This window comes from Podarcis bocagei, assembly GCF_964188305.1.
Source record: "Podarcis bocagei genome assembly, chromosome: 1".
In the NCBI taxonomy this organism is placed as follows: domain Eukaryota; kingdom Metazoa; phylum Chordata; class Lepidosauria; order Squamata; family Lacertidae; genus Podarcis; species Podarcis bocagei.
The window spans coordinates 109,244,158-109,270,806 of record NC_138125.1 but is presented as its reverse complement, the minus strand read 5'-3'; the positions used below and the strand labels follow the sequence as shown (position 1 = coordinate 109,270,806).

Sequence of the window (26,649 nt, the reverse complement as noted above, 5' to 3'; positions counted from 1 at the left end):
CATATCCACTGTAGCTAGTAGCCACTGATAGCCTAATCTCCACGAATTTGTCTAACCATCTTGTAAAGCCATTCAAGTTGGTGGCAATCACCCTCTCCTGTATGGTACCATGTGGCTGGTGTGGTAAGCTGCTTAATACTGAGTATGGCAAAGAATTCCAGCAACTCCTGCAGCCAAGTTGGTGCCAAATGTATCTGCTTAACTTTGGACCACATCAACAAGGCCAAGAGCGGGGGGCTTGTTGTCTGAGCAGCCCAGGACCTCCATACACACTGCCTAAGCTTCTGCCCCAGGGAGGTAACTTTGGTGCTGCTAATGCAGCGGCCTGACTTCACCCCCGGAGGCGCACTCCCATTGTCTCTTGAGGCAGAGGGATGCCAGCAACAATGGCAAGGAGCAGTATGCCAGGTAAGCTGTATCAAGGATGGGGTCCCCTTGCTTTGGGACTAAAGTAGGCAGACAAAAGGAAGCACACTGCTGCCTAAACTACTGAACGGGAGTAGATGAGTGGGAGGAAGGGAACGGAAGGGGTTTACCAGGCTGGGCATATAATAAAACACTAGCACTGGTCACTCCAATGTTTTGTGCACCTTTCTTAGGAATCTCTGCAACTTGGTCTTCTGTAGCATCAGTCAGTCCATCATTTGGCCTGTATTTGGACCTGTGGGACAGAACAGCATCCTCCTAACAAAAGAGGAAACCCTATCGTCCCTGAAAATAGAGAAAACCTCAGGAAACACCAGTCCTAGAACTTAGAACTAATTGCCATGATTACTTGGTGTACTTATTATTTCCTGTTCTTGACCCCAGTGGCAGGTATGTGACACTCAACAGTGGGGCCATCTCTGTTGCCTTTATGGTGCTTATTGACCTTCCTTTTTTCAACAAGCATTTTAAGTGGAGATCTTTATCCTTCTCTGTCTTGATATTGGATTTGAAACTGTTTCTGCATGTGAAATTGCTTTTCATTGGGGTTTTTTTCCAGAGAGAATTCTATTTTTTTCATTTTTTAAACTGTGAAATCGCTTCAAAACATTCAGTAGGAAGTGATTCGTAAACGGGATCAAAATAAGATAAGTTAAATGCAAAAACTGATTCTATCCACGACTATCGCTCTGAAATACCTGCTTTTTTATATTCATGTCATGTATCGAATGCTCATGTTATGCTGCAGACATGGCATGATAAGAGTGTTTCTATGAGATCTGAAATTGCCTTTGTGGACTAAGCACTGTGGCCAGCTCTGAGTGTACCCTTGCTGGCTTTGCTTTTTCCCCATCAATGCTGTGTCCCAATATTTGCATACAATGGGTGCTGTATAGTCTGTATAGTCTTGACTAAAGTATGTGCCACATGTTTTATTATCTTCTTGTTATTCATTGAAATGTTTGCAATGTAGGAATGTGATGCTGATGCTGATTAAATGCATATTAATTTTTTTCTTAGGCATTACAATTAAATATGATTGATAGCTTATTTCAGCATTTTTAATTAATAGATAGTTTTGTTGGGTTTTGGCATTATTTATGTTTTCATTTCCTTTTTTTGTAATTGTCAGGTGCCTTTTGACCGGCTGTCTATTGCAAAAAAAAGTGAGGTGCAAATATAAAGAGGGAAATGAAATAAGCATAGGCAAGTGACATTAACTGTCTTCAGATGATTATGCCATGGTTGGCATGGGGATCCTGTGGCCCCACAAGATGGATCATTTGACACATGGATTGGTTGGTAATGTGCCCCCTCCCAACACACACACGTGTGTGTGTGTGTGTGTGTGTGTGTGTGTGTGTGTGTGTGTGTGTATCCCCCTCCCACCATCCACTCATATGGAAGGGCCACAGCTTAGTTGTTAGAGCAACTGCTTTACTGCTTTGCATGGAGAAGATCCCTGGCTCAATTTCTGGCATCTCCAAGTAGGTCTGGGAATATCCCCTGCCTGAAACCCTAGGTGGCTGCTGAGCTAAGTAGACCAGTGATCTGGTTCAGTATAAGGCAGCTTCCTATGTTCCTAACTATAGGTAAAGGTAAAGGGACCCCTGACCATTAGGTCCAGTCGCGAACGACTCTGGGGTTGCGGTGCTCATCTCGCTATAAAGGCCAAGGGAGCCAGTGTACAGCTTCCAGGTCATGTGCCCAGCATGACTATGCCGCTTCTGGCGAACCAGAACAGCGCACGGAAACGCCGTTTACCTTCCCGCCGGAGCGGTACCTATTTATCTACTTGAACTTTAACGTGCTTTCGAACTGCTAGGTTGGCAGGAGCAGAGACCGAGCAACGGGAACTCACCCCATCGTGGGGATTCAACCGCCGACCTTCTGATCGGCAAGCCCTAGGCTCTGTGGTTTAACCCACAGCGCCACCTGCGTCCCTATGTTCCTAACTATACCTCCAGGTAAAAGAGAGAAGTAGGGTGGCAATGATGCCTTTTCCACCCACTATTGGCTCCAATCCCTGATTGATTGACAGCCCTTTCTAGAAAAACAGATTCTCCATCCCTGTGCTGCCATATACAGTATATGGTCAAGATGGGGTTATTCTGTTCAGAAGTAAAACAGCTGCATCCCTGTGTGGTGGGCATTTCCATTTCTATTCAAGGAATATTCCTAAGTAATCTTACTATCTGATGATTAATCCAATATTAACATTGACTGATTACTTTCCTGGCAAGAAACTAAATGCACAATTCTGGAGAATGACTTGGGAGTCTGTCTGCAGGCCAGAGCAATCAGGTATCATTTGTACTGTGTTTCCCACACTTGGGTCTCCTGTGCTTCTTGGACTACAGCTCCCATCACCCCTAGCTAGCAGGACCAGTGGTCAGGGATGTTGGGAGTTGTAGGCCAACAATAGCTGAGAAACTCAGCATTAATGTATGTTCCCTTTGGTGATATTGTAGATGAGAAACTGGAAATAAATATGCCTCCTGGCCGCACTACTAGATATGTCAGTGATCTATAGAACAAGCATCCATAGTCTCTTGATCAAACAAAAAATCCATCTTTCATTTGTGTTTGAACAAAGACCCCACTGTGTCCTTCCATTTTGTACAGCAGATACAGTAAATACTGAGCAGAAAGAGAAGAAAGAGGTTGCCCTTTTGTTCCAACACATTCCTTTAAAATTCTTACTTATTTAATAGTGCTTGGTGCTTTAAAAAATTGTTGTTGTTCTTTCTAAACTTCTTTGTAATTGATGTGTAATTTCATAAACTTCTCATGTCTGTCTTCAGCCTTTTTTCTGCTTTTTTACGTTAGCTTAACTTCAAAGCAAATCTGTGGCAAAAGATGAGTTTCTTACATTTATATAAGAAATATACATCAAACCTATGTTTTGTAGACTAAGAATGCGTAGTTCACTGTCCAGGTCAGTTTGACAATGTTTTTGATTTCCTTTATAGATGCAGCAAGCTGAGTAGATAAACAATGGATGGCAGCTTGCAACCAAAATAGATTTTCCCCAAGAACACGTTTGTTACCTTGTGTTATGTAAATTCTAGTTGGCTCGAAATTTAGCTCCATTTGGTTCATTTCAGAATGCTCTTTTTGCACAGTAGGTTTGGAAGTCATTACTTTTTTTGGAATTAGTTTTGAGTCAGAAGATGTATTCAGTGGGAGACTGAAAAGGGGAATCACACGTGGAAGTATTTGGTAGAGGGGGTAATAACCCTTAAAAAAATAATTTTATTTATAATTTTCATTTATATACATTACAACAATTGTTCAACAAACATTCTGACATTTCAAACTTTGACTTCCTTCCTTCTCGTTCTGTGGTTCTTTGCATTTATTTTCATCATTTCCTGCATACTCCAAATTATCTTAATTTATTCTTTTCTTCATCTATTCTCATATCTATCTCATGTTTATTTTATTGATTTCTTATTCTTCCAGTAAGTTTCACCATTTCTGCATACTCCATTAATTTTTGTAGCCATTCTTCTCTTGTCAGGACTTCTTTCCACTTTGGGGCAAATAACATTCTTGCAGCTGTAGTTGCATACATAAATAAATTTCTATACTGCTTAGGTGGTTCTGATCCAATAATTCCCAAGAGAAAAGCTTGTGGGGTTTTTTTTTACAAATGTTATATCAAATATCTTTTTCAATTCATTATATATCATTTCCCAGTAAGCTTTAACATCACTTCAAGACAACCACATATGAAAAATGGTGCTATGATGGGATGATTAGCTGCTTGTGCGTAAAATCGTGCTCCCTCAGAGTTTGTGCGGCTCCACAAACCTCTGTGTGTGACAGAGCTCCTCAAACATGTCTGCTCTAATCACTCGTAGAGTCTGACAGTGGCTGTCTGCGGAAGCGCTTCCAGCATAGAAGCTCCTTAACGGAAACGCGTCTCCTGGACTCACGACGTGGCAGCTTCCGGCGAAGCATGGGTCTCCCTATGGGCGCTTCTGACACCTCCCCGCTGTTCTCGCTGGACGTGTCCCTCATCCCTCCCTCTTCCCTGCTAGTTCCTGCTTTGGCTGCTGCGTCTCTCTCAGCATTCATGAGATCCTCCTCCAGAGTACCCTCTCTCCCCCTGCTGGTCCCTGCTTTCGCTGCTGACTCCCTCCCAGCTTCTGTGAGTACTTCCACCTCCCCTTCCTCCGATGTCAGTTCCCTGACATCCACCTCCCCTCCAGGGCCCCCTTCCCCCCCGCCCATACTCTCTCCTCTGGGCGGTGAGGAGTTAAAACCCCGAAAAGAATCCTCTTCATCTTCCGACGTCTCGAACATTTCTCTCCATCGGTCTTCGTTCCGGCTCGCTGAATCCTCCTCCTCCTCGGAATCAAAGAACCCCTCCAACTCTTCTTCTTCGTCGGTGGTGGCAAAGTATTCCCTCCGGAACCTCGCCACTGGCTGAGGTTTACGTGGGAATCTCTGATGAAAAGTTTCTATTAAAACCTCGTCATCTACCTCCTCTGCCATGACCCAGGTGTTTTCCGACTCCGGCTCCCCTTCCCACATCACCAAATACTCTACTTGATCTCCCTTCCACCTGGAATCGAGAATCTCCGCTACATGGTAGCTGTGTTCCTTCTCCTCCATTGCTGGTCCCCTATTGACCCTCCCTTCTCTGTCCCCTTTATACGGTGACAGCAACGACCTGTGGAAAACTGGGTGCAGCTTCATGTGGTTCGGTAACCGGAGTCTGAAAGCCACTGGGTTGACCTGCTGCGTGACTTCAAATGGGCCCAGCCTTTTGGGTCTTAACTTCTTACAACCCCCTTTGAATGGTAACCCTTGGGTTGATAGCCACACCTGGTCCCCCACCCTAATGCTTTCACCTTCCCTTCTGTTTTTGTCTGCCTGCCTCTTATATTCCTCCTTAGCCCTGTTTAAGTTAAGTTGGAGCTGGCGATGGATCGCTTCCATTTCTTCAACGAACTGTTCTGCAGCTGGAACGCTCCAGTTCTCCCCTTCCCCCCCTGGGAAGGCTCGGGGATGGCACCCATGATTAGCCAAAAAGGGGCTCATCCCCGTGGACACGTTCTCTGCATTGTTGTAGGCAAATTCTGCCAACGCCAGCTTCTCCACCCAATCATTCTCTCTGTCATTCACATAACACCTCAAATATTGCTGGAGGACACCATTAGCTCTTTCCGCCTGCCCGTTGGTTTCTGGATGCCGGGCAGTTGAGAAATTAACCTCTACATGCAGTAAGCTCATGAGCTTCCTCCAGAACCTGGAAGTAAATTGTTTCCCTCGGTCTGAAACCACCCTCAAGGGGGCGCCATGCAACCTAAACACATTTTCTACAAACAATTTAGCGGTTTCTTCTGCTGTGACCGCATGTGAGCAGGCTATAAAGTGGGCCATTTTGGTTAACAGGTCTACCACAACCATTATGGCTGTTTTCCCTCTGGACCTTGGCAGATCAGTCATGAAATCTATTGCCACTGTTTCCCATGGTCTTTCAGGTGTGGGTAGTGGTTCTAATAAACCTGCCGGTGCCCGCCTCTCCCCCTTGGCTCGTTGGCATTGGTCACACCCTCTCACATACTCCCGCACATCTTCCCTGACCTTGGGCCACCAAAATTCCCTGGTAACCAGCCACATGGTTTTGTGTTGCCCAAAATGCCCTGCTGTTGGGCTATCGTGCAGTTGCTTGAGTACCTTCTCCCTCAATTCACCTTCAGGTATATATAACGCTCCCTTGTAGTACAACGCCCCGTTTCTCTCCTCAAAACCCCCGGGTTTGTCTCCCTCCCTCCTGAGACCCCTGAGTTTGTCCTGGGCGTATTCATCATGCACCGTTCCTTCTACCAATTCCCTTTGCCCCACCAATGCCGCCCCACACACCCAGCGGTCCTCTGGAATGACATGGGTCTCTTCGGGTGCTCCCTCCCCCTCCAAATATTCAGGTTTGCGTGAGAGAGCGTCCGCCCTAACGTTCTCTGGGCCTGGCACGTAACAAATCTCAAAGTTAAATTTGGAGAACTCCTGGGCCCATCTCAACTGCCGTTGGTTGAGCACTCGCGCAGTTCTCCAATACTCTAGATTCTTATGGTCCGTGCACACTTGCACCTTATGTTGTGCACCAATTAGCAGGTGCCTCCATCTCCGGAAAGCCTCATGAATGGCAAGAAGTTCCCGGTCGTACACCGTGTAGTTCCTCTCGGATTTGTTCAACTTTCGCGAAAAGAAGGCACACGGTCGCCACTCTGACTCCTCCTTCCCTGGCTGCAGAAGAAGAAGCACCGCCCCTATGGCTCTGTCAGATGCGTCTGTTTCGACCCTCAGCTTTTTTTGTAAATCCACATGCAGAAGTTGTCCTTCAGAGGCGAAGGCCCTTTTCAGTTCCTCAAACGCTCGCTCCGCCTCTGCAGTCCAAACAAACTTCTTTTTACTGCTGAGACAGTTCGTAATGGGCGCCGTCAGGTGGGCGAAGTTTCGGATGAACTTACGATAAAAGTTTCCAAACCCTAGGAACCTCTGCACATCCTTCTTGGTTTTGGGTGTTTTCCATTCCAGCACTGCCTGAACCTTGCCGGGATCCATGGCCAATCCCTTGTCTGACAGGAGGTACCCCAGGAATTCCACCTCCTTGGTATGAAACTGACACTTCTCCAGTTTCACCCACAGCCTGTTGGCTTGCAGCCTGCTCAACACTTCTCTGACGTCTCTCACATGTTGCTCCTCATTCTCCGAATACACCAACACATCATCTAGGAAGGCCACGCAATTCTTGTAGAGCAAAGGACCCAGTACGTGGTTCATAAACGATTGAAAGCACGCTGAGCCTGCTTGTAATCCAAAAGGCATAACGAGATATTCAAATGCCCCCAAAGGGGTGAACATGGTGGTTTTCCATTCATCCCCTTTCCTTATACGTATCAGGTTGTACGCCCCCCTTAGATCCAGCTTTGTAAAAATCTTTCCCTTCCGCACCCTGGTCAAAATATCATCAATCCTGGGCATAGGGAAAGCCACTGGTTCTGTCACTGCATTTAACCGCCTGAAATCACATACAAGTCTCGGCTTGTCCGTGTGCTTTTTATCCACAAAAAACACTGGGCTACCCCCCGCTGCTTTGGACTCTCTGATGAAGCCTCTCTTCAGGTTCTTGTCAATGAACTCTCGCAACTCCTGCATTTCTCTGTCTGACATGGCATACAACTTGCCTACAGGAAGCTGTGCTCCAGGGAGTAAATTGATCTGGCAATCAAAGGGCCTATGCGGGGGTAGTTGGTCAGCTTCCTTCTCGCTGAACACGTCGCTGAGATCTGCATACTGTGGTGGTACTTTCACCTTCTCCATTACTTCAGTCCCTGCTAGGGTGGCCTGGGCCCCTGCTGAACCCTTTTCCCCTTTGCAGTGTTCTAAGCAATGTGCTGAACCAAAGGAAACCACTCTTTGATGCCAGCCCACCAGCGGATCATGTAACGCTAGCCAGCTCATTCCCAAAATAATGGGAGTGCCTCCCAAGGTGGCCACATTAAACGCTATCAGTTCTGTGTGCCTTGCCACCCTCATTATCATTGGGACGGTCTGCCAGCTGACTCCTCCTCCCAACAACTCCCTGCCATCGATCGTGGTCACCTGCAGGGGGTTGCTTAAAGGGATCGTCTGTATCTGGTGTTCAGCAGCAAACTCCTTGCTCATAAAATTGCAGGAGCTGCCTGAGTCCAACAGCGCCTTTATTTTTAGGGGGTGTCCATTTTGCAGCTCTAGCGACACTTCAATCACTAGAGCAGGTTGAGGAGCTTCTGGCACGGGCACTTTCACTGCTCTTTGGCCTGGCTGCAGTGCCCCGACTGTGGCAACCAGGCGTTGGCTTTTACCTGCTCCGTTTCTCCCTGCTCTCCTCCCTCAACAGCTCCCACCATCCCTTGCCATTCCTTCCTCTGGGGGCAGACTCTGGCAAAGTGGCCTGGCTGTTGGCAGAGATAGCATTTCCGGGCGCCCTTTCCCTCCTTCTTAGCCCCCTCACTGGGTTTTGAAACTGCGCGCGCGCGCGCTGTTCCGATTTCCATCGGCTCTGCCGGCGGGAAAGCTGGCTCAGGAATGTCTGGAATGCGGAACTCCTTCCAACGTTCCCCTTTCCCTTCCCGCCTCTCCAAAGCTCTAGCCTCCTGGCGCGCGCCTATGGTCAGCGCAGATTTAGTCAGCTGATCCATGGAATCCGCCCTAGGACCCCGGGACAGTTCGTCTTTCACGGCCGAAGCCAGGCCTTCTTCAAATAGCATTTGAATGGGTGCCGCCGATAAGTCCCACCCCAATCTGTGAACCAGCATAGTGAACTCAGTCCAGTACTCACGGACAGATCGGCTTCCCTGCTTGCAAGCCATTAGCTGTCTGCGCACCACTCCCTCCTCAATATCACTAGAAAACATGAGATCCATTGCACGAAAGAACTTCATGGTGTCCTTTAGGACGTCGTTGTGCGTTGCCATCAGGGGCCTAACCCAGTCTCTCGCCCCCCTCTCAAGATGCCCAATCACGAAAGCCACTCGCGATTCCTCGTCAGGGAATTCATCAAACTGCACACTGAGGGCATATTGCATCTCTGTTCTAAAGGCATGATAGTCCTTGGGGTCCCCCCCAAATTTCTGCACCAATCCTGGTACCTTTCTGGGGAACTGGGTGGCTCTCCCCTTCTTGTCTGCATCCTGAGCCCTTCTCTCCTCAAGCCTCGCCGTCTGCAGCGCAAGTTGGACTTCCAACGCTCGGTATCTTTCTTCCAAGCTTGGACCAGCTCCAACCCCTGCTCCTCCGGTTCCGGCTGGGTCGCTCATGATGCTTTCTCCTGCACAGGCAGCGTACAGAGACTGTCAGACTGCTATGATGGGATGATTAGCTGCTTGTGCGTAAAATCGTGCTCCCTCAGAGTTTGTGCGGCTCCACAAACCTCTGTGTGTGACAGAGCTCCTCAAACATGTCTGCTCTAATCACTCGTAGAGTCTGACAGTGGCTGTCTGCGGAAGCGCTTCCAGCATAGAAGCTCCTTAACGGAAACGCGTCTCCTGGACTCACGACGTGGCAGCTTCCGGCGAAGCATGGGTCTCCCTATGGGCGCTTCTGACACCTCCCCGCTGTTCTCGCTGGACGTGTCCCTCATCCCTCCCTCTTCCCTGCTAGTTCCTGCTTTGGCTGCTGCGTCTCTCTCAGCATTCATGAGATCCTCCTCCAGAGTACCCTCTCTCCCCCTGCTGGTCCCTGCTTTCGCTGCTGACTCCCTCCCAGCTTCTGTGAGTACTTCCACCTCCCCTTCCTCCGATGTCAGTTCCCTGACAGGTACCTTCTTTCTTTTCACATTTCCAGCACTTACCGTATTTTTCGCTCCATTGGACGCACCGGACCATAGGACGCACAGGACCATAGGAGGGGGAGAACAGGGAAAAATTTTTTTTTCTTGTTCTCCCCCTCTAAAACTAGGTGCGTCCAAGGTACATTCACCAGAGCTTGTGGGGCTGGCGGTGGAGCGAAGCGCTGCTTTCCCCCACCGCCAGCCTCAAAGATCCCTGAAGCCTTTGGAGAGCAGCGCCCCGCTGCCCTGCAGAGGTTTGCGCGCAGCCGTCCCCAAGCTAGAGCAGCGAGATGGAGCCCTCCGTCTCACTGTTCTGGCTTGGGAACAGCCTTGCTAGCTTCTGCAGGACAGCGGGGTGAAGGCACCATGCTGCCCTACAGAGGTTTGCGCGCAGCTGTCCCCAAGCTAGAGCTCCGTCTCGCTGTTCTGGCTTGGGAACAGCCTTGCTAGCTTCTGCAGGACAGCGCGGTGCCCCACTGCCCTACAGAGGTTTGCGTGCAGCCATCCCCCAGCTAGAGCAGCTAGACAGAGCCCTCCGCCTCGCTGTTCTGTCTTGGGAACAGCCTTGCTAGCTTCTGCAGGAAAGCGAGGTGAAGGCACCCCGCTGCCCTGGAGAGGTTTGCGCGCAGCCGTCCCCAAGCTAGAGCAGCGAGACAGAGCCCTCCGCCTCGCTGTTCTGTCTTGGGAACAGCCTTGCTAGCTTCTGCAGGACAGCGGGGTGAAGGCACCACGCTGCCCTACAGAGGTTTGCGCGCAGCCGTTCCCAAGCTAGAGCAGCGAGACAGAGCCCTCCGTCTCGCTGTTCTGGCTTGGGAACAGCCTTGCTAGCTTCTGCAGGACAGCGGGGTGAAGGCACCCCGCTGCCCTGGAGAGGTTTGCGCGCAGCCATCCCCCAGCTAGAGCAGCGAGACGGAGACCTCCGTCTCGCTGTTCTGGCTTGGGAACAGCCTTGCTAGCTTCTGCAGGAAAGCGAGGTGAAGGCACCCCGCTGCCCTGGAGAGGTTTGCGCGCAGCCGTCCCCAAGCTAGAGCAGCGAGATGGAGCCCTCCGTCTCGCTGTTCTGTCTTGGGAACAGCCTTGCTAGCTTCTGCAGGACAGCGAGGTGAAGGCACCCCGCTGCCCTACAGAGGTTTGCGCGCAGCAATCCCCAAGCTAGAGCAGTGAGACGGAGCCCTCCGTCTCGCTGTTCTGGCTTGGGAACAGCCTTGCTAGCTTCTGCAGGACAGCGGGGTGAAGGCACCACGCTGCCCTGCAGAGGCTGTGCGGGCAGCCGTCCCCAAGCTAGAGCAGCTAGACAGAGCCCTCCGCCTCGCTGTTCTGTCTTGGGAACAGCCTTGCTAGCTTCTGCAGGACAGCGGGGTGAGGGCACCACGCTGCCCTACAGAGGTTTGCGCGCAGCCGTCCCCAAGCTAGAGCAGCGAGACAGAGCCCTCCGTCTCGCTGTTCTGGCTTGGGAACAGCCTTGCTAGCTTCTGCAGGAAAGCGAGGTGAAGGCACCCCGCTGCCCTGGAGAGGTTTGCGCGCAGCCATCCCCCAGCTAGAGCAGCGAGACAGAGCCCTCCGCCTCGCTGTTCTGTCTTGGGAACAGCCTTGCTAGCTTCTGCAGGAAAGCGAGGTGAAGGCACCCCGCTGCCCTGGAGAGGTTTGCGCGCAGCCATCCCCCAGCTAGAGCAGCGAGACAGAGCCCTCCGCCTCGCTGTTCTGTCTTGGGAACAGCCTTGCTAGCTTCTGCAGGACAGCGGGGTGAAGGCACCACGCTGCCCTACAGAGGTTTGCGCGCAGCCGTTCCCAAGCTAGAGCAGCGAGACAGAGCCCTCCGTCTCACTGTTCTGGCTTGGGAACAGCCTTGCTAGCTTCTGCAGGACAGCGGGGTGAAGGCACCACGCTGCCCTACAGAGGTTTGCGCGCAGCCGTCCCCAAGCTAGAGCAGCGAGACAGAGACCTCCGTCTCGCTGTTCTGGCTTGGGAACAGCCTTGCTAGCTTCTGCAGGAAAGCGAGGTGAAGGCACCCCGCTGCCCTGGAGAGGTTTGCGCGCAGCCGTCCCCAAGCTAGAGCAGCGAGATGGAGCCCTCCGTCTCGCTGTTCTGTCTTGGGAACAGTCTTGCTAGCTTCTGCAGGACAGCGAGGTGAAGGCACCCCGCTGCCCTACAGAGGTTTGCGCGCAGCAATCCCCAAGCTAGAGCAGTGAGACGGAGCCCTCCGTCTCGCTGTTCTGGCTTGGGAACAGCCTTGCTAGCTTCTGCAGGACAGCGGGGTGAAGGCACCCCGCTGCCCTGCAGAGGCTGTGCGGGCAGCCGTCCCCAAGCTAGAGCAGCGAGACGGAGCGCTCCGCAGTGCTCCGTCTTCCTGTTCTGGCTTTGGGCTTAGCGGCGCAGCCTGCATTCGCTCTATAGGACGCACACACATTTCCCCTTAATTTTTGGAGGGGAAAATGTGCGTCCTATAGAACGAAAAATACGGTACTCAATTTTGATTTATACATTTCCATATTGTCCATTTCATATCCTTTTTAAATAAGTCATTCAAATGATGATATTGTAACCATGTTGTTAACATCCATGATAAATCTTTAAACTCTTTTAGTTTAAATTCTCTACCCTCCTCTCTTAGCAAATTTCTGTCATATTTTTCTTCTTCACTGCTATGACTTCCACAGGTGAAAGCCAAAGTGGTGTTTTGATCTCCAATAAATTTTTATATTTGTACCATATGCTATACAATTTCCCCCTGAATTATATGGTTTGCAAAACATTTATGTACTTTCACCTTTTCATACCACAGATAAGCGTGCCAGCCAAAAATATTATCGTGAACTTCCAAATCTAAAATATGCAGATTCTTCAATAACAACCATTCCTTCAACCAGCACAGACAAAATGCTTCATAATATAATCTCATATCCAGCAGGGAGAAACCTCCTCTATCTTTCATATCTATCAGTATTTTATTCTCGTTTTCTCCCTTGCCAGATATATTTAGAAATTTCTTTTTGCCATTTATTGAAACAATCTGTCTTGCCAGTCACCGGTATCGGTCGAAACAAAAATAGCATTCTTGGTAATTCATTCATTTTTGTGGTCAACACTCTACCCAGCAGTGAAAGTTTTATTCTGCCCCATATTTGCAAATTTCTTTGAACATCCTCCCAAGTTTTCAAATAATTCTCTTTATACAAATTTATATTCTTTGCTATTATCCATACACCTAAATATTTAACCTTCTTTTCAATCTTTAGACCTGAAATATATTTTTAGTTGAGAAATAACCCTTGTGCCAGAACAAGGCTGAAATAATTGAAACAGCTTTGGAGAAAGGGCTACTATATACATATTGCCTACTTCAGCTGAGTTTATATAATGTGACACTCCCAGGATAATATATTCATGCTGTATAACAGCAGGAATTCTGTTTTAAATATAACTACCTAGTTAGCATCTATAACATCTAGGGATGAATCCAGCAGCAGATTCATATGCTGTCCACTATCTGGAATACAAGCAATATTCCTGGGTATATTTTACTGTGTGATGTCCACATTCACTTATATATGGCTGTATTTATCCTTTTTGTTTTCCAAGAGACTGTATTTCAAGGTTGCATATGTCACAACCTCTAAATCCGCAGATTCTTCTTTGTCTAACCATTCCAGCCATGACTGGTCCTTAAACATGCTTGCATGTCTGTGTGGGACAAGTTTCCTAAAGTGTTTTGGGGTTTTTTTTGGTCAAAATACAAAAATGCACTCTCTCTATTCTCTGTGAAATGGAGCATTGCAGGATAATTTGATATGGATTATTCTTCTTGCTTTACTGGGCTGCTCAATTAAATACTCTTTGAGTCACTGTAATAATGTTGCCTTTCACAGATGGTTTTGTTCAGCCGTAGTGTCTTGTCTGGGCTATAGATTTTTTTCTTACCTGCTTCTAAGTCTCCTTGTATGTTTCCCACCATGCAGCAAATAGCAGCTTCACAGTATGTGGTTTTAATGGAGGGAAATGGCGTGAGGGGGAAAGGGTTAACCCTAGCCTTGCAACTGTTTACAGAGCAGCTTTTAAAAACCCTGTTCTTTTGCACCTTTATTTTTCTCCTGCCTTTTCATTGCCATGATTCAAAACTGAAAGACTTGTTTTTCTTCAAGTTTTGTTTATTGGATAACTTTTTAGATCCTAATAAAACATTGATGGTACTAACCCCACGGGAGGTTTGGGTACAGCAAATTTATTCAGTTCATATTTCCTGACAACTGCAGGGATCTGATGTAAAATAAAATGCCTAAGACATATGTATCTGATTTTCTGATGTTCTGGAGGTCTGTCAACAGTGGTTTGGGTCATATTTCTTTGCTCCATCACTGATGCTCACACAGAGTTCAAAGCTCATCTGTGTGTTTATATCCCCAAGCAGTGCCTGGTGGTGACTACCAGAGTCTCAGGTGCATTTACACTAAATTTGAATGGGTTGGCACTGTGGCTTGGACATGCGCGTTGTTGAACTATTGAGCAGTCTCAAATGGTGCCTCTAGCTTTTTCCAGTGGGAAGCTTTTGTAGCAGTGGTTGGGCTAATTTCAAATTCCCTCTTCCAAAAGGTCCAAGAGAGCAAGAGGGTTGAGGGAGATAGAAAGAGGGAGAGGAGTCATGCTAGATATCGGGCAATACTTGTTTTTATTTTTGATATTTACACCAGCAATTCTTGTGAATAGACTGCAGGTTGGGCAGACAGCCCACTCCATATACTGGACCCAGAAAATCCTGTTGGCACCTCATAGCTCAGAGAAAGTACAGACAGCAACAGCCAAAGTTTGGATTCCCCCCCTCTGAAATAAGCCTAAATTTGCATATATAAAAATATGAATCGGCATAGTCAAATGTTGCACCCCAAGTCTTTTTAATTAGCTAGCAATTGCTCCTGCTTTCAAGGTGGCACATCTCTTGGCTTCACCTTACAGTTTTCTGTAGAGGCATTCCTGGATTCCCGTAGACAAGCCTTTGCTTCCAGGCAGCCTCATGTTTAGGCCAATTCCATTCTTTTAAAAGAAGTGACCAGCTGAGGAGTAAATTGTCTCAAGACTGAGATGCAAAGCATACAGTGGGGCAAGAGAATAGGTCACTTTCAAGCTGGTCTCAGTCTGTTCCTGCCATCCTTAATAGACAGCTCCAGAGCAACCCTTTCTCTAGGTTACAATTGATGGACACATTCACCAGCCCTGTGTCCTCTGCTTTACATCTCAAATATCTTGGGGCTTGCCTTTGGAAGGAACTTGTTATGCGGAACTGGATGTGCACTTTTCGACTGGGTCTCTTGAAATTCAAATGCACCAACGCGGCATTACTATTCCATCTCATCCTGCTCCATCCATCACAGTCAGTCTCTTCCTTGTTCATGTTCTCCTGGGCCTTTACTGTTTTGTCCCTGAAATGGAAGATGTCTCATGTTTGCATGGGAAAAAAGCTTGCATTTTAATTAAAAACCTCTCCCTCCCACCCATTTTCTTGTTTATTTGTGTGTGGTTTTTACTTCCACTGTTTATTTAACTTTATCATCCTCCTCTCTCCCCCCCCCTTTCAATATGTAATCATTTGGCTAAAGGTAACTTTAATTTTGGATAATTGAGTAACAAGTTGTTTGTTTCTTGACCATATGTCACTTAGGCCCACCCACTGTATTAGTCTTAGGCCCCTCACACCTTCAATCCAGGCCTGAGAGAAGGTTTTTTGCCATGAGGGAGAATGTGGTGCACAAATGCCATTTTCAGCATCAGCCCATGTTTATCATAGTGTATAATTGTCCCTTTTATTTTTACATGGACCATTTTAGAAATAAGAAGCTGTGTGGTAATGAGAGCCCAAGGTAAGCTTGGGTTTGTTTGTTTAGGCTGCCATCTCCAAGCTGCATATTCTGAATCATTAACTAAAGCCAGTTCTTCTCTAGAGTAAGTCATTTGAGGACAGAGGGTTAAATGTTTACTAGATCTCCAACCCTGTATCCCTCTATAGCATTTCTATATATGTAGGCACCGACCATTCAGTTCCTGATGTGTTATTTATAGCAGCCTTCAGAAACGATGACACTTGAATTGGTTATGTTGAGAATGTGGATGAAGAATGCATATTGGAGATAGAGAAGGTGAAGGTGTGGATTTGCAAGACAGTTGTCATCCTTGCCACATAAGGCCCATTTTCTTTCCCATGTCACTTGTCTAAATTTATTCATTTTCATTATCACTGGAGGTTGCTTTTCCCCTCCTTGTGAAGTGACTCATAAGTCCACTGATGTCAATCATAGTCTTCCCACTAAAGTAAATGGATTTTGGAAAAGGTTTGTGGGTCGTGTTTGTTGCTAGCTCTCCCTTGGATTGAAATTTTGTGAATTATTAACAGTGGTTTCTTCTTGGACTTCACAGATGATTGACAGAACATGGATTATGTACCCCAGTGAGTTCACAAATCATATATATGCAGCTTTCTTGATGCACATCATTAATGCAAACCCACAAGGTATCATGGAACAGGGTTGTTTCTTTCTTGCATGCTTAACTAATTTATTAACAAATATCTGAAATATTCCCTTCAGAGAGTGACTTTCCCATAATAGAACCAGGCTATTTATATACAAAAACAAAAGAAATGAGCCACCAAGATATCTTCTTAATTTGTGCTTAGTGCCTATGAATTTGGTATACATGGTCATAAAGGGAAATGCAATCTGTGTCTCACTTAAAATAGAGGTCAGTTTGGGGCATTATGGTATCTTTCATGCTCAGAGAGAATGTGGGTTTAGGAAATAAGCTGCTCAAGTTGTCAAACAGCTGCTGCCTGCCTGCCTGTGTGTGTGTGTGTGTGTGTTTAAGGATATTCATATATATATTTATTTTCATGTAAACTCCAGATTATTAAATACTGGAAGTGACGTTTTCTTGGACAAGAGCACCAGGCTGGATTACTGCAATGTGTTATACATGGGGCTGCCTTTGAAACTGTAGCTAGTGCAGAATTCGGCGACCAGATTATTGACTGGAAATAGGGGGTCTTCAACATATAATGTTCACGGCATGACTGCACTGGCTGCCAATAGTTTCAATTTGAAGTGCTGGCTTTGACTTACAAAGCCTTATGTGGTTCAGGACCCCAGTACCTTGCCATTCCCTACACAAATCTATATGGACCCTACATTTGTCATCTGTGCCCTCTCTGAGGGAGGTTCGGAGGGTGACACAATAATAGGCCTTTTCAGCAGGGGCTCCCCCAGGTCCTGACACCATCGTTCTCAACAACGATGGGCCTGGCACCATCATTATCAACTTTTAGGTGCCAGTCAAAAAACAGTCCTGTTTACCCAGGCATTTTGGTTCTTAATCAGGATATATGGCATGATGATACTTTTGCCTGTTTTGGTGTTCATCTTTTAGAAGTGTTGGAGTAGGATTATTCCCCAGGCTAATCCAAATTCTGTGCCAAGAACAAATGAATCCTGCAACCCATATGAGGTATGTAAATTGGGCAGATTTGCATATATGTTCTTATTTTGTGCATTTTATTCTAATTCTGCAACACATGGGTTGGACAAAGCACTTTTTAGAGCATGACAGTTTTATCATTTAAACCATGGCTAACCAACATGGGCCCCTCTAAATGTTGTTTGACTGCAGCTCACATCATCCATGACCACTGACCATGCTGATGAGAGCTGGAGTCCAACAAGATCTGGAGGGCACCATATTGGCTCCCCCTATCTGGAAACATTCCTCTTGCCCATTCCTTTTTCTGCCTCTTGACATCTCACCAGACCTACCTATTTCCAGGCTTAATCTACACATTTATTTAGACTGAAAAGCGACATCATATGGTAAACTTTTTCAAAATGTTGAGTTGTGCACACAACTTGCTTGCACAGAATCACATCGTATGCATAACTCCCCCCCCCCAAAAAAAAGATAAATTGAGGACAAAGGAGTAGAGGTGGACTTAGGGGAGAACAGCCAGTTCGCCTGCACTAGGCTCCAAGCCGAGAGGGCGCTGCAGGAGGCAACACAACAGTGACTTAGAATCTAAGGTGAGAGGTGGTGTGCCTGTGCCAAATTTTGGCATTGCACTGAAATTTCCGAGCCCAAAGTCTGCCACTGAAAGGAGAGTACTTCTTCATGCACAATGCATAATTAACTTAAATAATTTGCTGACAAAAGATGTGGTGGTGGCCTCTAGTTTAGATGGCTGAAAAAAGGGATAGGACAATGTAATGGGTATGAGTTACTCGTGCGTAAACTGGTGCCTTTCTCGGTTAATTTGCCTTGTTAAACCTTTCTGACTGCACAGCCCCTTCTCATCGTGGCTGCCTCAGTCACTGGCAGAATCCGTCAGTGGGCATTTCTTGAACCTCTTCCAACATAAAAGTTGTTTGACACCCAGTCTCTTCCTCCTCTCACTGCGCGAGAGTCTTCTGCGCAGGGAAGACGTGGGTAGCGGAGGACCTGGGCTCTCCTCACTGATTTCCAGTGAAGAGTCCTGGAGCCCTCTCTCCAATTCCCCCGTCTGCCCCCCTTTATCCCTGGTGTTGCGCTGATTGGCTTCCCCCTCTACTGAGCTGTTTCTCCCCCTGCTGCTGGGTCCTTCACCAGCATCATCTGGGAGCCTCCCCTTCGCCTCTCGCTCCGATGTCAGTTCCCTGACAGACAAGTTCATGGATGATATGTTTCTCCTGATAGCTAAGCAGAACCTCCTGGTGCAAGGGCAGTATGGCAGCCGGAGCGCCAGTTGCTCAGGAACAACAGCAGGAGTGGTCTCTTGCCTTCAGGTCCTGCTTATGGGCTTCCTAGAGGCATCTGGGTATGTACTTTGTGAAACAGGGTGCTGTATCCTTACATTCTTATGCAGAGATATTGAACAATGGCACACTGTTGTGCCAGATGGGGAAAAGGTGATGTTTAGCAGTCAGGCGTAAAAGGTATGTAAACCAAATAGTAACAAAAACTGCTGTGCTCCAGAGCAGTTTGACTTCCTACGGAAAGACAAGGGGCATAGTTTTAACAGGCAACATGGGACCTAGATCACCAAATTGCAACGTCTAGGAAAGATGGATGGGAGAGAAGCCTTCCTTGATAGCTTTTGAAAACACAGCCTTATCCTATTTGAATTACCCCACTTCTTTCTCTGTCTCTGGAGTATGATTGCTGGTGATGCAGTTCAAAGTGAAAGCACTGGGGATCTCTTGGATGTTGGGAATAGCAAGACCTCTGCGAGAAATGCTGATTAATCTGAAAGGGGGAATGATAACAAATGGCACCTGGCTTTGACTTTTAAGAGGGCAATAAGTCGTTGGAGGGCTTCCTTAATGTGCCCTGGGGTGCCAATGACTAGCAGCTGTTTAGATCTCATTTCCCTTCTGGTCTAACTGCGTTCTCATCAGCAGCACATTAAGCAGAAACGTACAACTTGGGTCTTATGAACAGAATGGAGCTTTCCCAGTATATCTGGCTCAACAGAATGCTCGCAAATGGCAGAAAACTTGGTTTCTAACATCTGTTGGCATCTTTGCTGGGCACAGCCAGCTGTTGAGGCAGAATATTTCGTGTGCTGAAAAAATAAAATAAAAGGAAAAAAACAACAATGAAATCGCTAAGCTCACAAGAGCCTTGCCATTTCACACATTTGAAAAAGTGTTCACTGATTTCCGCAAAACCATTCAAATGTTTCAAAAATAGGTTTGAGTTATTTAAAAAAATTAGCACAATGTCAATTTCAGTGGCACTATTGTGTCTGTTTTGTGCACAGATGTCTGACGGATGGTGGAAGTATCTGCTGCTCTGCCAAAGGAAAATGTTACAAGCTTCTGGGATATAGGAAGCCAGAAAACAAATCCACTTTTTAAAAAAAGAAGAAGAAGGGGGGGGGGCTTTATTTTGACTGAGGAGCAGTGTTTTGATGGTCTCAGCCAAACCTTGTGAAAATGCTGTTGCCTTGTAAGCGTCCTTAATTCCTCTGAGGGTAACTGAAGTTGGATGTGTAAGTAAATATGTAAACAGGCTCATGTCGTGTTTCTGGCTCTTGCATTGTCTGTGAATGCTCAGTGCAAAGGGATAATGTGAATAACTGATGGCTGCTCCAGGAATTCCTTTTACACGTCCCTCCCAGCCACTTGCTCAGGCTGACAGCATGTTGCCACTACCCTGCGTGGTAGCCAGGGGTGCCAGGTTGAATAAAATATGGGTGTGGGTGTGTCAGGTAAGCCCTGCCCTGTGTAATCGATCACAAGACATGGCACACTATTTGAGTGGTAATGCCCATGAACTTGGGAGTGGGAGATGGCCCCCTCAAATATTTTATTGGGGTCTGAAGGGACCTTGGTCCCTCGGAGTTGGCTCCTATGATGGGAGCTCAGTTGCTGTGATGGGCAACAAAAAGCCGAGAACTCTGTGTGCATTTGGTTTTAGCAGGATATTTGCAGCGCCATGCTGAAACCGCCAGGTGTGCACCTTCAGTATGAGCCAAGCAGAATACCATGCAAATGGGCATTCAGATAACTTTGGATGTGCCTCCTCCCCAACCAAATGCAAGTTAACAATGTGTGGGCTGAGTCAGTGCCTATGGCAAAATGAATATGTGGTTGATTCATTCATTGTCTCTGTAAACCCCAGACCTTAATTCCCCCCTTCCCAATTCAAATTTGCAAAATGAGCCTTGTGTGAAAGATGAAAGGCAGCATCAAATGGGTTAAAACAGAGGACTCGAATGTGGATTTGCTTCCTGAAATAGAAAGGACTTACAGTGTCGTGCACTAAAGGTGCTCTTTCCTGGCTGAGGTCAGATATGCTTAATGAGAGCACACAAGGGCAGATGCCCATGGAGAGATGAAAGCGTGCTGACATGAAGCGGGTAGCTATCCAGGGAAGGATAGCAAAAAGGCAGAGGCCAGCCCTAGTGGGGAGCAGGTGGAGTGAGGCAAGGGGGAGCCCATAAAAATGATTTGAGCCCATGAAGTCAGTATTCCAAAGAGCTGCCGTTGGTACAAATGGCTTCATCCCATACCCTGGGAAGTGTGCAGTTTGAGTCCATCTGTGGTCAGCAGACTGGAAGCTAGAAAGCTGCTAACAGAACTGGGAAATGTTTAATACAACGTAAGAAAAAATATAAAAAACAAACTCTGAAAAAAACACCAGTGGCTTGACAGATAACCTTTAACTGTGCTTATTCATTTAGAGAACCTTAAACAGAAAGGGTTGGGGTGTGTTTGTTCAGGAGCTTGACTTGACAGTGGTTGTCCTTTGGGTCTGATAGCTGCAGCTATGTAATAAACAAATCACTGAGCCAGACTCAGAAACAAAATATAAGCTACCTACCCCTCCCCCGCAAATGTACATTTTCACAATACTTTCGTGGAAAACGTTATTGTTAACGATTAACTTTCTGAAACATTTAGCAGTACGTCAGCTTTAAAGGCAAATGACTTAGGACTTATTCTGATCTTGTTTGTATTGAGACATATTTAGAACAACCTGTCCAGAAGACAATCGGATCACAATCGGGGCAGTGAGTTTAGGATGACTTCTAATTCTGTTTACAGTTGAAAGAGCAAGTCATACAGTTTAATTGCTCAATGTTGGTATCATGCAACATGATTGTATGGGTGTATTCCCTCTTCTTCTAAAAGGGTAACTTCTGCAAACTTTGCAACAAATATATGAACAAATGACCTATATAATTCTGAAGTGAAGTGCTCCATGCTCCAAGATATAGGATAGACTGTGATGTCTTGATCAATTATGCATCCTGAGGGAGAGATACAAATGGGATATTGTTGGCACCTGTATGTCTTGAGAGACATTGGAGTGTGTCTCCAGGGGTGAAATCTAAACAAATGGAGAATCACAGCGCCTACTGTGGCTGCAGAGAGTGACAACAAGACTCTCCTCTTGGCCTTGCTGGTGTGGTCCAAAGCAAGGAAGAGCAATACATTTTGCACCAGCTTGGCTGCAGGTGTTGCCAAAAGGAGGCGTACGCCTTCCAGCTGTCTTAGGGACTCTACACCTGATTTGTGTAGGGTTTACTCCTGAGTCTTTTCATCTCCCAAAGATGTCCTGCAAGGCAGCATCCCAACAAATGGGATAAAGACATAACTAATAATTCTTGACCAAAGGTTATAGGAATGTCACTTGCTCTTGGTCACATAGTAATGGTGAGGTGATGGTGTGATTACTACAGCTTCTGGACTAGTGAAAAGGGTTAGCCTGCCATTTCAAGAACCCCCAGACCTTTTGCTGATGCACATTACCCTCTTCATTGCTATGACTCTTGAAATCTGGCATGTTAAGTAGATAGCATGTCATGCCCTGAGGGAGAGGATTTCCAGGAGGAGTCCTGCCCCTGTAAATATTTAATAGAGATTTCATCTTGTACCTTCTTTGTCTTCTCGCTTGCTTATTCTAACTTCTTGTCCCTGAATGGTTGGTTAGCAGCTACCTCCCTAATTATTGAACCTTCAGCTCTACTTGTATGTTCTTTGCTGTGTCTTGGGGACGGGGGTGTCCTTGCTGTCATTGCAAGGAAATTGCATCTAGGAATAACAGTGAAACGTTAGACAAAATAAATATAGGCAGCTTTATGTGTCTGTAGCAAGGGGAAATAAAGCATCAGTAGCATAACACTGCTATTTGGACCAAGTGAAAGTTACACCGTAGTGAACTACTATTGGAGTTTCAGAGAGTGAGCCAAAGAAGGGGGACAGGAGGAATTAAAGAGGTCTTGCTGAGAAAAAGGGCCTGGCGGAAGTCCATCTGCAGTGTATAACATATTAGGTTTCCACTTGAGAGGCCCTTGAGGATTGGGATGCAAACCCCCTCCCTCCCATATAAATATATCCTTTGCAGCTAAACCTCATAAACCAGGCACCTCAGTTTTATGTGAAAATTGCTAACCACAGAGACACCAGGTTATTTATGGAGGTGGTTTTCTTGGCTTGTGTTTAGAATAGAACTGTGTTGTGCATTTGAGCCATCTTTGGTTTGTGCTTAGAAAAACAAACCCAGATGTCTCTGTTTAGTGACCACAAAGAGGCAGAACTAGACACTTTAATGAGGAGAGCCTCTTGTTCCCCTTCTGTGGTCAGTTGGGGGCATGTGTGCAGGGGGTACTGAAAGGAGGAAACAGGCAGATTGGACAGGTTGTGTGTGCTTTACAGCACCTGCTGATAGATCCCTGAAAGTGCATGCCAAACAATTTTATTATGTCTCTTTCTCCCCCCCGCCCCGCAAGCTGGGCATTTGCAGGGGAGAATGGGCAGGCATGGGAGGGGTTCATTCCTCATCTCACCTGACAGTCCTGCCCTGCAAGTGCCTCTCACTCCTGCATAAACCTTTATCTTGGCAAAATTTGGGGTTGGCAATATAATGTCCTGTTCTGCCCTTAGAAGAAGGGCCCTGCCAGAAAATGCATTCTAGGTGGTCTGTCTATTGTGACCTATCGTTATATTTTAATGAGAGACATCAGGAGAGGTAACTCTGCCTCTAGGGTAGTTTTGTGCCAATTTCTCTGCCTTCACTTTTTTTAAAAAAATAAGTCTTATAGGGAATAATTATTTCAAACATAATTAAAAGTTTAAAGAACTATATGACACAGAGATGTATTTCTTTCTTTTCTTTTTTGCTGGCTTCTGGACCATACAATATGCCACAAATATTGGCAGCTCTCAGAGCTAACTCTGATTTGCATGTGCACAGGGTGCTTGTCTGCTCCAGTCCCCAGCTTGACAGGCAACTATCTCTCTCCTCTTCATCTGTTTTTTCCTTCTTGAAGTGGCTCAAAGGGAAAGGTATGAGTGTGGGAAGATGCAGGAAGCAGCAGTGGCAATGGCTAGCATCTCTCAGGTGTTCAGATTAGCAGAGTGGGCCCCTCTTGGTAGTTCCACTGCCCTCAGAAGCTTGGGGAGGGTGGTGGTGGCTTGGAAGAGGGCAGTCTCTGTGGCACTGTGGCAGCCCCCAAATTATGGGACTCCATGCCCACAGAGGTGCGTCTGGCACTTCAGTATACAGCTCTCACTGAGCCTCCAACGATTGAGGTGCAATCTACACACATATGAAAAACACTGTGAAAATACTTTTTGAAAAAAACATTTTGAAAAATATATTGAATTTGCCATAGCTTATCATTGCCATCTAGTGTCAAATTTGTATATTGCACTTTGCAACATACCGGTACTTAAAACATTTTGTTCACAGCTGTATAGCTGAGTCCTGATGAGTTGGATATTTTTCGGACCCACCTTATTCTTGTGATAGGATTTGCTTTCAATTGTTTTTAAAGTACAGTGGTACCTCGGGTTAAGAACTTAATTTGTTCCAGAGGTCCGTTCTTAACCTGAAACTGTTCTTAACCTGAGGTACCACTTTAGCTAATGGGGCCTCCCGCTGCCGCCATACTGCTGCTTCATGATTTCTGTTCTCATCCTGAAGCAAAGTTCTAAACCCAAGGTACTATTTCTGGGTTAGCAGAGTCTGTAACCTGAAGCGTCTGTAACCTGAAACATCTGTAACCCGAGGTACCACTGTATTTACAATGGCTGTGACCTGCCCCGGGACCTTAGGGTAAAGGGCAGGTTATTAATAATCATAATTATAATAATGTGGGGGATAGCCACAGAATTCTGTCAGCAAAGCTACTTACTTGCTAGAATTAAATGAGTCTGGGGAAAGTGACTATTTGATGGGTTTTTCTTTTCATTCTCCTATGGCAATGCTTTCTCGACAGTGCCCTCTTTCCCCCCTGAGGTATAATCTGAAATCTAGTCTTCTTCAGACCTTGGTAAAATATGCTCAAGGGAAGCCTTCAAAAGAAAAATTCCCCACAGGAGAATGACAAGGAGTGGGGGGGAATCATCACATGATTTTTGTTTCTTGTCATCAGTTAATGAAACTCGCTTTTCTCATTCCAAGATACCCAGTCGTCATCACTTCAGATTTCTGTCCTAGAAAATCTAGATGGGTTACTGTAACCCTCTCTGTAGCCAAGAGGATTCCTGCTGGTTGTATATTACAAAGTTTTAAAGAGAGGGAGATGGGAGGAATAAGAAGGCAAGTTACAATGCTTGAGTGTCAGAACACAGCAGTAGTGGCCTCTTGAAAGGTCACTTCACTAATTTAAAGGAGACATTAGCTGCTGCTTAAGGGAATTACCTGAGAAGGTTGTGTGTGTGCAAAATGACAGAAAGAGCCAAACTGTTCTGTGAGTGAGAGGGTGCACGGAGGGAAGTAGTAAATGAGGAATAGGGATAAATTCATCTCCATGGTGATTTGTTTTTCTTCTAACAAAACCCAAACAACTCTCAGAAAAGTGATAGAAGCCAGCTTCCCCTGCTCAAAAGTGGGAACTTTTCTGAGCTGGGAGCAATAATTATGACCTAGCTTTGGAAAAAGAACAAAGGGTGCAGAGTTTTCTAGCTCAATTTAGAGGTTACATAAATGGCAGTATAAATTACCCATCATTAAGTGGAAGTATAAATTACATGCCAAAGGGCTGAAAGATGGAGGGGACGTCGCATGAGAAGCAGCTGAGAGGGAAGGTCTGTGATGCAGTTGTAAGAAAGTTGAAACCTGTACATTTACAATTGCCTTTTAACTGACTTCTCTGCTGTACTGATGCTGCTTTTTGGTGCTTGCTTGGAAAAAGTGGGACAAAGCTGTCTGGTTCTTCTTATTTCAGAGGCGCCTTTCATGATTTATAGCAGGGTCTAAAAATGTGCCTGATTTACAGGAGGATAATCATTGATTGTCCAGATCTATATGAATAAACCCAGAACATGGAAGCCAAGTTACGGTAGTGCTAGGGCTAGATTAAAGAGCCTGTGGCTCTTGGCAGAATCATTTTATGGAATGCCACTTGTTTTTGACCCATTAACTACACCTGTCTTTGCCAGCATTCACACATGGAGGTTTGCTCACCAATTAAATTTCCGCCTTTTAGAGTGGAAAACCTCTTAGGTAGTTTATTATACCCTAAACAAGGTTTCCAATTCGGCGGCTGTTGTGCTATTTATGCAGCTTTATGGTTAATTTAGTTTGCAACACTATAGATTTGTTGGTGGAAAAATGCATATTTGCTTATCAGAAACCTGGCTGAGTGAGAAGGAAATCCTTGGCTCAGTCTCATATAAGCTATGAATTTATTAACTAGCGGAAGCTGCTATTTTCTCTGCTCCAAGCTCCCAAATGCAATAAGGGGGTTATAATAGTGACTGGCCATTAAACCTTTTTTTGTTGTATTCAGGCACAGAAAATTCACTGTGCACCATCACAACTTAGCTTCCATACTTTCCTCTCCTTTTCTTCCCTCAGACATTGAGAAATCCTGCCGCAGACTTGTGTTTGAAGCCTCTTCAGAGAGTTGTATAAACTCACTGTTTCCCCATTCCCTGTGTAGAGCCTGATTTAATATCCGAAGTTTGACAGACATTATGGCCCTCTTGCTCCTGTCCATGAATGCCATAAACCATGAGGCCTGGTGCATTGGTACCCTTGTACAATAGTGGCCCTGGACATGGTTGTTGTAAGGATTACTTTGATAATGCATGGAAAGCACTTTGCGCACTCTAAACAAGTGCTATATACATGAAATCAATGCCTATTGGTTCAGTATCTGTGACAACGTACACATTCAAAATATTTCAAAATAAAAATTGCAATTTGGTTGGGACTTACCTGTCATTTGATTAAAGCCCACCAACAAGACTTATTATTAGTGTTGTTGTTGTCATTGTTGTTGTTTTATTAACTTCCCTTAACCTTAAGGTCCCAATGCAGATTACAACAATTAAAAATGCAAGATTGAAACCAATTTTTAAAAACTTACTGTTATATATTAAAAAACACAATATAAAAAAGTAATGAAAACAAAAACATCTTTTAAAAAGTAATGA

General features: G+C 45.9%; 2 long non-coding RNA genes across 2 annotated transcripts in view; both read left to right on the top strand.

Moving 5' to 3' along the window:
• Positions 1-26,443, top strand: part of LOC308583680 — a 38,703-nt gene extending 12,260 nt beyond the window's left edge. Inside the window, exons 2-4 of the long non-coding RNA XR_014006344.1 lie at positions 16,154-16,247; positions 17,159-17,236; positions 26,069-26,443. This is a non-coding gene — a long non-coding RNA (uncharacterized lncRNA). The remainder of the gene's footprint in view (positions 1-16,153; positions 16,248-17,158; positions 17,237-26,068) is intronic.
• Positions 17,248-19,759, top strand: LOC308583717. Its single transcript, XR_014006371.1, has 3 exons — positions 17,248-17,982; positions 18,424-18,572; positions 19,518-19,759. It is a non-coding gene; the product is annotated as an uncharacterized lncRNA (long non-coding RNA).
• Positions 26,444-26,649: the final 206 nt, after the last annotated feature.